Source organism: Berghia stephanieae, chromosome 2 (assembly GCF_034508935.2).
Source record: "Berghia stephanieae isolate SIO BIC M18660-M18661 chromosome 2, UCSD_Bste_1.3, whole genome shotgun sequence".
Classification (NCBI taxonomy): Eukaryota; Metazoa; Mollusca; class Gastropoda; order Nudibranchia; family Aeolidiidae; genus Berghia; species Berghia stephanieae.
In genome coordinates, this window is record NC_088361.1 from 67,607,825 (window position 1) to 67,621,094 (window position 13,270).

Here is a 13,270-nt window from a genome sequence, read left to right on the forward strand (position 1 = left end):
AAACAATGTCAGCTGTGCACAAAACATGAAACAGATAATTACCAACCACAACAGACGAATCATATCCGAACCCAACAATATCAAAAATAAAGACAACTGCAATTGCAAAAAGAAGGACGACTGTCCTCTACAAGGAAACTGCCAAAAAAAGTGCCATAGTCTACAAAGCCACCATAGCCACCGATAACACTACAACACAATATATCGGCAGCACAGAACCCCCATTCAAAACAAGATACAACAATCACAAAGCCTCCATAACAAACGAAAGCAAAGCAAAGAGTACCAAATTAGCAATGCACTACACTAACAAAGCACCAACCATAACCTGGGAGATAGTCAAGCAAATCAACCCCTACAGATGCGGTGCTAGAAAATGCAACCCGTGCCTGATAGAGAAACTGAAACTACTATTACACAACCACAAACAACAATATCCTAAACAAAAGATCAGAACTAATGACAATGTGCAGACACTCTAATAAATTCAAGCTCAAATGACAAAAAGTTAAAAAACGCCCCCCCCCCCCCTACCCCCACCCAATCATTATTATTATTATTATTATTATTATTATTATTATTATTATTATTATTATTATTATTATTATTATTATTATTATTATTATTATTATTATTATTATTATTATTATTATTATTATCATTATCATTATCATCATCATCATCATCATCATCATCACCATCATCATCATCATCATCATCATCATCATCATCATCATCATCATCATTATTATTATTATTATTATTATTATTATTATTATTATTTGTTATTATTATGATTATTACTATTATTATTATTATTATTATCATTATTATTATTATTATTATTATTATTATTATTATTATTATTATTATTATTATTATTATTAGCATTATCATTACTATTATTATCATTACCATTATCATTCTTACCACTATTATTAGAGCTAGAATCTACCACTACAAACACAGACACACACACACACACACACACACACACACACACACACAATGAGAACACAATACAACATGTCACTACATGACAACACTAATCACTGCCCCATAATTGACACAGCTGAAGTAAGGATGTAAAATATAAATAAACAACACAAAACTCTCGAATGGAAAACCATTCTACGGACAAATGCCGACTGATGAAATGAAGGACATGGAAACGTTTGTTTTGGCTTAAAAATACGTGAGTGAATTTATTTATCTATTTTGATATGCTCTATCCTAAATTATCGACCACTCTCGTACCTACAAGTACCCACCAACACTCATATACCTATATATATATATATATATATATATATATATATATATATATATATATGTGTGTGTGTGTGTGTGTGTGTGTGTGTGTGTCTATATCTCTGTATCTATTTTGTCTATCTCTATCTATCCATCTCTCCCTCTATATATTTATATATTTATTTATCCCTCTATCTAACTGTATACATCTAATTATCCATCCATCTACGAAATATTTATTTAGCTGTCTGCCTATCAATCTATCAATCTCTTGGTCTATCTACCTATCCATATATCTATCTATCCATCAATCTATATCTCTATCCATCTATCTATCAATCAATATCTCTAACTATCTGTTTCTGATAAAACAATTCAAGCAATGTGAAGCGTGGTCAGTGGCCGGATCCGTGACGATGATTGTAAAAAATTGTGTTTACAAGTTTCAAGTTTCAAAATGAACGTGAAACTAAGTCTGCCCAAATTAACCCATTGGACTCAGGTGTGAATGAGTACCTAGCTATAGACACTGACGGATAATATAAAGTCAGTACAAAAAGGACGCCTAACAGGCCACTTGCAATGTATTAAATGGAAATACGATTGTATATGGCCTGCTGGTGAAATAAATGAAACATTATAGAGCGCATTAGGCATGCTAAATCCGTGTAAATGCACTATATAAATGTTCATGTTTATTTTATTTATCTTATAAAAGCTTCTTTTCAAATTATGTATTGTAGAGGTAAATCTCAATAGTTGATTCATATTTGAAGCCTTTAGATGGAAACAGGATATATATAAGATTTCCTTTGATAATTTAACAAACAACTGCATCATCCTTTTCATATCTTTTAAATAGCAAAATTACTCTCGGGCATATAAATTCCCGAAGGGTTACAATTTTTAATTTTTTTTGTTCATTTTGAATAAACTTTAATGAGAAGAATGTCTTCTTTTGATATATCTAATATATATGTGGAGGTATTGTGAAAACGGAATGAGTTAAGGAAATTAGCTGGCATGACACGGACATGTGAGAAACGTGTATAAAAATTTGTAATCATCAATCTTATTAATTAAATACATGATATAGAATTACCAATTAAAGATCGTTTTGCATACAAATGGGTTTTGTTTGCAATGAAAATCGATTGTTGAATATGGTAAAGCACGCTCTTTACACATGAATCCGTTTGTCACCTCGACCCTGTTGCTCAACTGCTAGGATACACTAATGACACACTTATTTGACTGGGTATTTTGTAGGTGCATTCCATATTAACTTTCAAATTTTGTAAAATTCAGAATTAGAATTTCATGGTATTCAGCTATATTTTCCTAAAATAGACATATTGAATTGTACAAAAATAGTATAAATTTCATGAAAAGCGATGGTCTGGTTCATAAGCCTGGTCAGGAGGATGGGCTTTGTGTCAGTTTCATTATCATTTAATTTATATTACTCTATTTTTTCAAAAGAATCCCCCAATGCATGTGTCCAGCTTTATTGTATTTTGTCACTTAGTAAATAGATACGAATGAACTTGTATTCCAAGAATATCGGTTAGGTGTAAGATGACATACTCATGATGTGCAAGGGGCAAATTCACGCATTTGAAAAGTTATCCACATAATATAAAAGGACAAAAGTTTCAATGGCAATAAATAAATGAGACAGAATGTCATTATTCTTTCATTTCTTTTCATAGGACAGGTACCTCCATTGATAAATAACACAATGTTTTAGATCAGTATCATAAGTTAGATGGAATGGATAGGTGATCCACAAAACGTTATGTGGAAGTAACGAAGTACAATAAAAAAAAAACCTCGCATAAATAAATTGTCTTTTGCATTGAATTGTTTTAAATTAAAACATTGATCAGTTGTGATCTTTATTTTGCTACGGTTTTGTTGATAAAAAGAGAGTTTTAATTTTGCAATATATTGCCTTCTCGAATGCGTTTGGAAACAAAAACCGACTTCAATTATCTTCTGTACATTCTCTTTCTTCTCTTCCTGTCTGTGAGGTTCTGTTTGTCTTTTTTTCGTTTTGTGGTTCTTTATTATGAATCTGAAAAGTTGTGTATGTCTCGATTTGCTAGCTGCTGCAGTCTTTTATATACCATTTCTATTTGAACTTGACAAGTTAATATATCTCCTTTTGATGTTACCTCTGCTCCCCAGCATTTGTGTCTACAATGAGAGAGAGAGAGAGAGAGAGAGAGAGAGAGAGAGAGAGAGAGAGAGAGGACAATAAAATGCGTTATGTGCATTGAATTTCCATGTAACGGATGGCAAAATCAACACGTAACCTTTCAACTCTGTTACTAACGTTCTTTTATTAATTTGATTAAATTGTGAATCAATTCAATATGATGATATATGTCAATGTGACATTGATTGATCTAAAAGTTCACAAAAAAGGATGCAAAAACTTCTTTTAAACAATTAACATTCTAGTATTTTCCATTTATAGGATAATTGAAAATGTACAAGGCCTTAAGGCTATCCTGAAAAGTCTTGACGGCTCTTGTATTTTCAAAACTATAATAGATACGAAATTGACAAAGAGATCAAAACAAAGCTTAGTTTGATATAATTACGTCATCTCTCTCTCTCTCTCTCTCTCTCTCTCTCTCTCTATATATATATATATATATATATATATATATAAATATCTCCCATTCCACACACACACACACACACACACACACACACACACACACATTTACACATTTCGCCTATATTATTATGACAATCTAATATAAATATATATATATATTTTGTGTTTATTTGAAAAGGGCCAAAGGCCGAAGCGTCGTTTGTTTTGTATTGTTCATTAATGAGTCATATTTACTCCTTTTATCTTTATCTCCATTTTATTGACTCATTTAGGCACCTCTATTTATTCGTTTTAATATCGTTGTAATGGACAATATTTTGCGATGGTTTTAGATTATTTTCATTACAATAATGAGATCCAAATGGTCTTCATCTTGATAGGCCAGGCTTCCTTTAAAAAAAAACCCTAAATCAAATTAAGAGTTGTGTCCCTTTAGTAGAGGAGTGATCTTAAAGTGATGATCCACACAATGAAACAAAAAGTGATCCACATAACGAGCAATAATTCGTGAGTTTTCCTACTAGCTATGTCTGAAGTGGGAGATTCAAACCATTAAAGTTTATAATGACATAATCATGTCAGCTATCATATAATTCAACTGCATTGAAATGGAAGATATAAATTTCAATGCAATCGAATTATATTGAATTATATAGAGTTTATTTTCTAAAATTCAGAGAATTTTAGAAAATAAACTATTTTGTCAAAAATCACACGACAAACACACGATCCACATATCGCTGACCGTTTCTTCTTTAAATAAGACCCCAAAAAATGGCATTGTATTGTGTCAAGTCATTTTTACGTGAGTGTTTATTTGAGAAAGTATGGCTCCAGATAGTGGGCCATATAACATGGAATGCACCCAAAGTGTGTTTTTTTTTCTTCTATGTCCGCCTAGCGTGTAGATAATCGGATATGGATAGTATATATTGAACGGAAAGCAGTCTTTCACTGACTTGCGCACTATATTCATTTCGTAAAAATGCTAATACAGGGTTACGTTGAACAAAGATCTCATGGAAAAAAAGATTAAAACCATGAATGTTTCGAAGCACAATGAAATGTATTTAAATAATCTAGGCTGCTTCACAAAGCATTCTCTGTTTATTCGGACTACGCAAGAACATGGCACAATATGATTAAAGTAATGAAACCAGAATATCTGTTTCATAACACTACCGTGTGTGAAAAGGGCAGATTAATAAATAACGACCTTAATTTTTATATGTAGGCTATAATAACACATTGGGTTAGTATGGAGTGTGGAAAAACGACAACTATCCAGATTTATAAAGGGACGGGGGTGATGAAATAAATATGCAATTTTACACGAATACTTTACCAACTCGTATCATATTTCAAAGTGCTTCGGTTATTTACGTCATATCACAACACTGAACCAAATTATGTCCGTTTTATACAGTGCGAGTAGCCTATTAGGTCCCTCATCATTTGAACCCAATCAAACTTTAGCCCAGTGAAGTTACTGTTTTAAGTGCCTTATATAAGAACAATCCCTGATCAGAATTTTTTGTCAACATGACCTACCATGTAATTGGTAATATATACTAGTGTATACCCTTCTTCCGTGTGTTACAGATTACATCGCTTAATGTGAACGAAGAAGAAGAAGAAGAAGATTTACGTCATCTAACCAAATTTCAAGCCAAGTTTCGTGACCAATGATTTTTGCTTTTGATTTGTTTGGGGTTTGTTTTTGGTGTCTTTGTTTTTGTTTGGGTTTTTTTTTATTGGAGGGGGGGGGGTTGTTGTTTTTTGTTTTGTTTTGTTTGTTTTTTTTTTTTGTTTTTTTTTTTGTTGTTGTTTTTTTTTTTTTGGGGGGGGGGGGGTTTTTTCGAGATTTGTAGTAATCTCTTTTCAAAATTGAATATATTGGTTAAAATCTAGACAACTTTAGATTTAGCTCACTATTTTGTAATCCGCCTTTTTTATCTGAATCTGAATCTTCTATTAATGTCCACATTCACTCATGAGGATTTTGACATGAACAATAACATTAAGTTGAAAATTCAGCTGTGATCTAGAAGCTCTGTGCCAACATTAACCACTAAAATCAAGCGCAAATCTTATTGTCATCCCTTTTCTCAAAATTTCACGGACAATTTTAAGCCACTGATTTCAGAAATAGATATCTAGGTCCAAAAACAGTTGTAAAGTAGCTATTAAAATAAAACCAGTTTTGCGTTGAAAGCTAGCATTGGTTATCTCGAGATGATTATCATCGACGGTCATAGAACAGCTTTTAATTATAGTTCCTTTCTTAATGAAATAAATTTTATTCTTAATCATTACTCAACAGGTCATCTGACGTCACAATGAGGCCCCACGTCAGGTCCAGCACTGAATATCGGCGTCGATCCATCGCTGCGAGCTCCGACCTCTCCAAACACGAACTCCTCCGAAGGAAAAGTATCACATCGACAAATGCATCTTCATCCGCCTCATCCTCCAACGCAGAATATGTCCATGGCAGACAACCACTCCTCTCTCGTCATAGTTTCTACGGACCAACAGATAGCATATCAGAAATATCAAGAGAGATAGGTTCAAATCCTGCTGGAACTAGCCTGCTAAGCCAATGTAAAGACTTCTTTACAGTTGGAGCAAGTGGTAGACGATATTCTACAACCCCACATAATGGGATCTATCAAAGACGGGAGTCTGCCACGGGTTCTAGTATGTTAAATAGTCGATCTTCATTTTCTTATAACAGATCGAGATCAACGTCATTGGACCCAAACTGCTATGACGTAAATTCAAGAAGGATCGTGTTCTTTGTTGTGTTTTGCATCATTTTGTTTATTGCTTTGGGGATAGTCGCTTGGTGCTATAAATACAGTAGGTCGCCAGTATGGACTTAAGTATCGATCCATAATAATAATAAGAGTATAATATTAAAGTGAGATTTTCTCAAAGGGTGTTGATTACAATTAGAATATCAAAATACAAATTGATAAAATCTCTGTAGGAAAATGTCTCCTTTACAGTTTCATGATCAGCTCCATCCTCCAATGCCGAGCTCTCTCTCTCTCTCTCTCTCTCTCTCTCTCTCTCTCTCTCTCTCTCTCTCTCTCTCTCTCTCTCTCTCTCTCTCTCAATTTGAAACCACTTATCTCTTATCATACCATCCACGACTCGAGGAAAATGTCAACGTATTGTTGATCCCATTGCAAAATAATGCTGAGAAGTCCGCAAACATTAGTCATTTGATACATAGAAGCTTCAGTTACATGGATAATGATAATATATGTATAAGTGAATTACTATGTGAATCACCTGCTGGACATATCTTGGTCCCTATACGGAATTTATATAGTATTTATTAAATTATAACAATTGATAAAAGCTAAAAACTTACTGTCGACTCTTCAAAGTAAAATATCAAATAACATTTACATTTGCTTGAAACGTAAATCGTAAGATATATAAACATTGAAGAGATATCTTCAACAACATCAGTTATAAAGGTTATTGATGAGCTCCAGTACTATTCATTCATTGTGATTATTTGCATACATTTATCACCGTGCTCGGGGGTCCCTATAGCAATTGGTAGAGCAATCGCTTCACGATCAAAGGGACCGAGATCGATCCCGGATGCAGTCGAGATTATTTTTTCTGACCCCCTGCCCACCCAGGAGTGATTTGGTAGCTGGGTCTGTTAGATCTGGCGGAAAGTACTTTGCGATGGACTAGCGTCCTATCCAAAGGGTAACAAGCAATTGCTATTGTCCGTTTCACGCTATAGAAGCCAGGATAAACCTCGGCTCCAGGGGCCTACTGGCTCTGAAAGGACTTCTTGCTTTCTTATCACCTGATGATTTTTAACTTTTGACATGAATTTTTAAAGGATTGTGCTCTTTGCAGCGTTCCATTTTCATGATGTCTGGACTTAGTCATTTATCCATGAGTTATATGAACATAACATGGATATACGAGTATGGTGTTTTTTATTGATAAATTTTCAACAATGGAAATGGAGTATGGTATTCTTTGTTATATTATGATTGTGAAGAGGACGATGATGTCCTTTGTAACACAGCATTGATAGAGTGACCAACAAATTTTGAAATGTTGTACTTCCTCTCCAAAAACCGACATCTTTAAATATTTCTCCTTCTCTCTTCCACTTCTTTTAAGATTTGCTCAAGTTCAAATTTTGACTTTTCAAACCCTTCAACCAGTTATTTTTTATCCTGTATTTACCTCAACGATGTAACAGTAGAAAATACTTTCAGCACTCATGTCTGAGGTTCGACTCCCAGATGGAGAACAATTAAGAACTTTCTTTTTACGTGGTATCTTCTTTGGCATGCACCCCTTCTTAGCGTGTCTCTAATGCTATTTTATTATAAGAGACACCCACAAAAGAGGGATTCATTTTCAGTTTAACCATTTAAATTGCCTCATTGTATTCGGCATTGTTTTAAAATAGATATTTAATGACTATGAAGGATTTTTTAAATGAATAACCACCGCTTGATGAAATGTTTTGCTTCATAATATTAATGTTGATGTCAAACAAATGGCAATAGAAATTCTGTAGTTGTTGAAAAGATTGTTTTCCACAACGCAAAGCTAATTAATGTTCAAAACGGCATTAACTTGATTGCCATCTTGTCTATGTGCAATAAAACGGATTGATTATTTTAGATGAGTGCAACGGAACATTTTGCAACAAATGAGATTCCATATTTGTTTTCATGTTTTACAGAGTATTGTTTATTTATTCTAACAATAGATGATATGAATGTCAAAATGAAATTATCCACGAATATCTTATATATATATATATATATATATATATATATATAATATATATATATATATATATATATATATATATATATATGTGGTTGTGTGTATGTGTGTGTGTATATATATATATGTGTGTGTGTATATGTGTGTGTGTGTGTATATATATATATATATATATATATATATATATATATATATATATATATAGATATATAGATATATATATACATGTACATGATTTGGTACAATAATGTGACGTCATATCCTCTCTTGTTCCCGGTCCTAGGCTCACTCTTCTAAAAAAATATATTTTTTATGATAAGCATAAGGATGCAATCTACATAAAGAAATGTCAACACATGACCCAATGATCCAAATGGGTTCTCTACTCTAGAGACGCTCTTCAGCGCATTATTGAAGTATTTTATGAGAACGGTGATTGATGACACGACGACTGTCATTGTTGAAAAGAAGGTCTGCAGCGAGGAAGATATGTTGTCACGAATCTTGTGTTCCCTATTAAAAATTTTCAATCTTAACCAGCTGTGACTGTAATAAATAGCCCGTCTCATCATATAGTATTATGATCGCGCATTTCTGTTTATACAGAGGTAAAACACCAACAGTATGCAAGTGATCCCTACAGGGTTTTCCTTCAGAAGCAATTTTAGTCCTTAAAGTCAATAACGTAAGTTATGGTTGGATACATTTCAAATGTGGCATTCCTAAATCTAAATTTAAACAATTTCAATTAATAGGGCATACTTGATGTATCTGGCGATAATATATGATTTTTAAGATACTATTTTTCACAAATGAAAAGGACAATAACTTTATTCTTAATCAATAGAAGAAAATAATCCCTTAAATTTTGAAAGATATGAGGAATGTAAGAAACGAATTTGGACAATATCATTCGAAGTGGTCTTAAATTTGTCATAATTCAGGGGATATAAATTCAAATGTTTAACTTATTCGAGTAGCATCAAGCAGTTTTGACATTCCTGTGGGACCAAAATTATTTACCTGAAATAAAACCGTGCAGGAATCGCCACTACAGGGTCACAAGGAGACTGTAAGAACATGATAGAACATAAAAAGAATATGTGTGCCAGCATAATATTATATTTATTTATTAGTTAACGTATTTAAAAATTTGGCAAGAAAACCGTCAAATACCAATCCATTTAAACGACATTCATCTTGCCAAAAACTCTTTGCAAAGTCCCCAGTTTGAGAATTTTTGCCAAGATGAGGGTCATTTAAATCGATCGGTATTTGAAGGACGATTTTTCTCGCCAAATTTTGAAATACGTGTTTTTTTCCAGAATACGGAAATTAACAGGTTCATCTTGAATAGAAGGTTTATCCTTTTATTTCAATTATTCATGCAATAGATAAATTTTCGACCATCTCTTTTTAATTTTTTAAATCGTATGTGTATTCTAAATGACAATAATTTCAATGTATTCGAATACACTTACAAGTTTTAAAACTGAATGCTGCACGTATTGTTCAATATAAAATAAATATGAACAAGTGATATATGATATTAAATTACGCACTAGTCTTATTGTAACGCATTAAAAAGCAAGGTAAAAGACGTTTTGCTCTTGACATAATTTTTTTTTCAATCTCCGCCACGTTTGTCTATCGGAAAAATGAATTTAATCTAAACTGTGCTTTTAAAAAGTTGATAAACTACGATTTATTATCTTTAATATGATATATAATCTGCTTACTCAATTTAGTATTTGCTAGATATGTCGTGCTGAACGACGTGGCGAAGAATGAATATGAAGTTAAAAATTATCTAAAGAAAAACATTTTGCGAATCTTCCTCTTAACTCTTTGTTGTTGTTGTTGTTGTTGTTGTTGTTGTTGTTGTTGTTGTTGTTGTTGTTGTTGTTTGTCTGTTTGTTTCATTTTGTTTGTTTTGTTGGAGTAATCTTTTTTGTTGTGGTTTTGTTTTTGTTCTTGTTTCTGTTTGTTTTTGTTTGTTTGTTTTTTGTGGGGTTTTTTTGTGTTTATCTTTTTACTTTTCTTAGAGGAAGGGGAGGGGTCATTTGAAGGGGGTGTTTAAGTTTGATTTATTAAGTATCAAGAAAATTAAATCAAGTTTCATAATTTGAATTCAAATTTTAGTGCATTTGATTTATATTGACAGTAGATAATACAGGACTGCGCCGGTGGGTTATTTGCGTCGCTAATGTGTTCTTTCATACATTTAAATTTTATTTGTGTAAAAAGTTTGTTTTCAAGTGAAATAGCTTCATTCAATAGCGAGACATAATATTATTGTGTATGTGTAAACTTCTTCCAATTATAATTTATATACATGTAGTATTTGGTTGTAAAATATCTTTATCAAACATACTAGTTAGCAAACGAATTCGGAGAACGGCGTTTAATTTTTACATATTAAGGCTCTAATCGACGTGCACTTATTTACAGGTCTGATAACAAATTTCAATACGGGCTCATTGTTGTAATGGAATATGGAAATCTGAAAAGAATTATGCGAAATATTGTCCATTACAACAATGTTAAAATAGGCTCAAAATTGCTTTCGGATGTCAGACCTGCATATATGTACATGTCGGCTCTAATCTAACAATGAATGGAAATTCAGAACTGGTAATTGGACTATCCTATTGAAAATGAATTCACAGTGTTTGATTTAAATTTGATTGAATAATAAGTATGTAGTATTTATATTTGATAGGTTAAGAGTTGAAATGCGCAAAACCTATTTATTATTATTACCCTTTTTTCATGTTTTATAAAATTGATTTATATATTTTGTTTGTTTTTGTTGTTGTCTTGTATTTTGGATTTTTTTTCCTTCCTTTATTTATGTGCGTTTTTGTTTTGTTTTCTTTTGTCTAACCATTCCAAGCTTCATTGTAACCTCTCATCACACTTTGCTAAATCTTTGAAATATTAAATCGCACTAGAGTCATTAGTCAAGTCGGTACCTTCTCTTGACTAACAACAAAGTCCAGCCACATTGCAAATGGTCATTGACCGGATAGGTGATGATGGGTTTTTTTTCACTAGACCTGTATCTGGGAGGGTCTTTGACCTCCCGTGGTAGGCAGGGAGTCACGCTGTGTCTTCTATCCCCTGAGAGTCAATTACTGTGTCTTCTGTCCCCCTATAATATCTGTTTTCCAACATGCTTTCTATCTTTGTCTTGGAATGAGATTGCTTGGTTTTGTCCAGGCCTTGGCCGGATACCCTAGCCGGGAGGGAAACAGTCGAATGTATAGTTATAGTTTTAGGAGATGATATTTTTTTTCTTGTAAATCATCTCTCTGTTATGTACTATATTGTTTTGTTTACACATATATGATTTGTATACATTTGAATGTATCCCTCTCAGTTGGGACCTGTGCATGTGTCTGGATGAGACTTTTAGGTATCTCAAACTAAGTACTTTGATAGTGTGCTCTTGGAATCTACATCCGTTTCCTATTTGAACAAATTCATCTTTGTCTTACATTTTTTTGGGGGTGCTTTAATTTTAATTCTAGAACTTTTTACTATCCCATTTTCTTCATTTTTACTGGCGCTGATATGACCTGCTTAATGTGTTGCAAGCGCTAATATATCGATCGACTAAAATGACCCTCATCTTGTCAAAAATTCTCAAACCTGGGACTTCCTTTTAAATCGATCGACATTTGTAGAACGAATTTTCTGACCAAAATTTTGAAAACGTGTTTTTGGTTTCTGTTTGTTTTTGTTTTGTTTTTGTTTTTTCAGAATGTGGCGAAATGTACATGATTTTCTTGATGATCAATCGTCTTAAAAAGGCATTTTGTCGGGGTGTTCTCGATGCTTCAAAGTCGAGGTGTACTTGTCTACAGGTCTGATAACCCAAAATATTTATGGACTAATTAATTGTTGTAATGGGAATACTCTCAAACTAATACAAAATATCGTTTACTACAACAATGGTCAATCAGGCCCATAGAGGTGTTCGGTTATAAAACCTGCAATATGTGTATTGGGTTTTGATGCTTTCTGGAAAGAACTCACCATAGGTGAAAAATGTGAATAATTTATGGCTATCAACAATGTTAAAGATATGCACGTGAAAAAGACGTAATCACACAATAAATGGCTTAATGGTTATCAAAGAATTTTGTAATTATGCATATGCATAAGACCTATAAATAAATGCACGTAGTCAAAGTGAATTTCAGCTTAACTTGTAAAATTCGATTTGAAATAATTGAATTTTAATTGATCTATAGTTTTGTTTCTTAAAATTAGAAGAAGAAAAATAAACTTCCTAATCCATATTATTTTCACATTTATGTCAGGCTATGTGGTCTTATGGCATGACTCTGGCCTTCGAATAGGAAGGTGGTGGGTTCGAGTCCTGCTCTAAGTGGCGCATCCTTGGAAAAGTCGCAATATTCACATTCTCTCATCGTACTTAGGTGTAAAATGAGTACCTGCGCGTTAACAGCGTTGTCTCTGTTGGGAAAAATTGCAATATCGCCTAACAGAGCTAGGGATTCCGTTGTAAAGCGCTTTGAGCATGTTTAGTGGATATTCCACTATATAAAAAACTCAAGTTTATCTAATTCAGTGCAT

At 32.8% G+C, this 13,270-nt stretch overlaps 1 long non-coding RNA gene across 1 annotated transcript in view; it reads left to right on the forward strand.

The window, feature by feature from the left end:
• LOC144965381 (uncharacterized) overlaps positions 1-7,017 on the forward strand; it is a 36,375-nt gene extending 29,358 nt beyond the window's left edge. The window contains exon 2 of the long non-coding RNA XR_013644009.1: positions 6,204-7,017. This is a non-coding gene — a long non-coding RNA (uncharacterized LOC144965381). The remainder of the gene's footprint in view (positions 1-6,203) is intronic.
• The last annotated feature ends 6,253 nt before the right edge of the window (positions 7,018-13,270 follow it).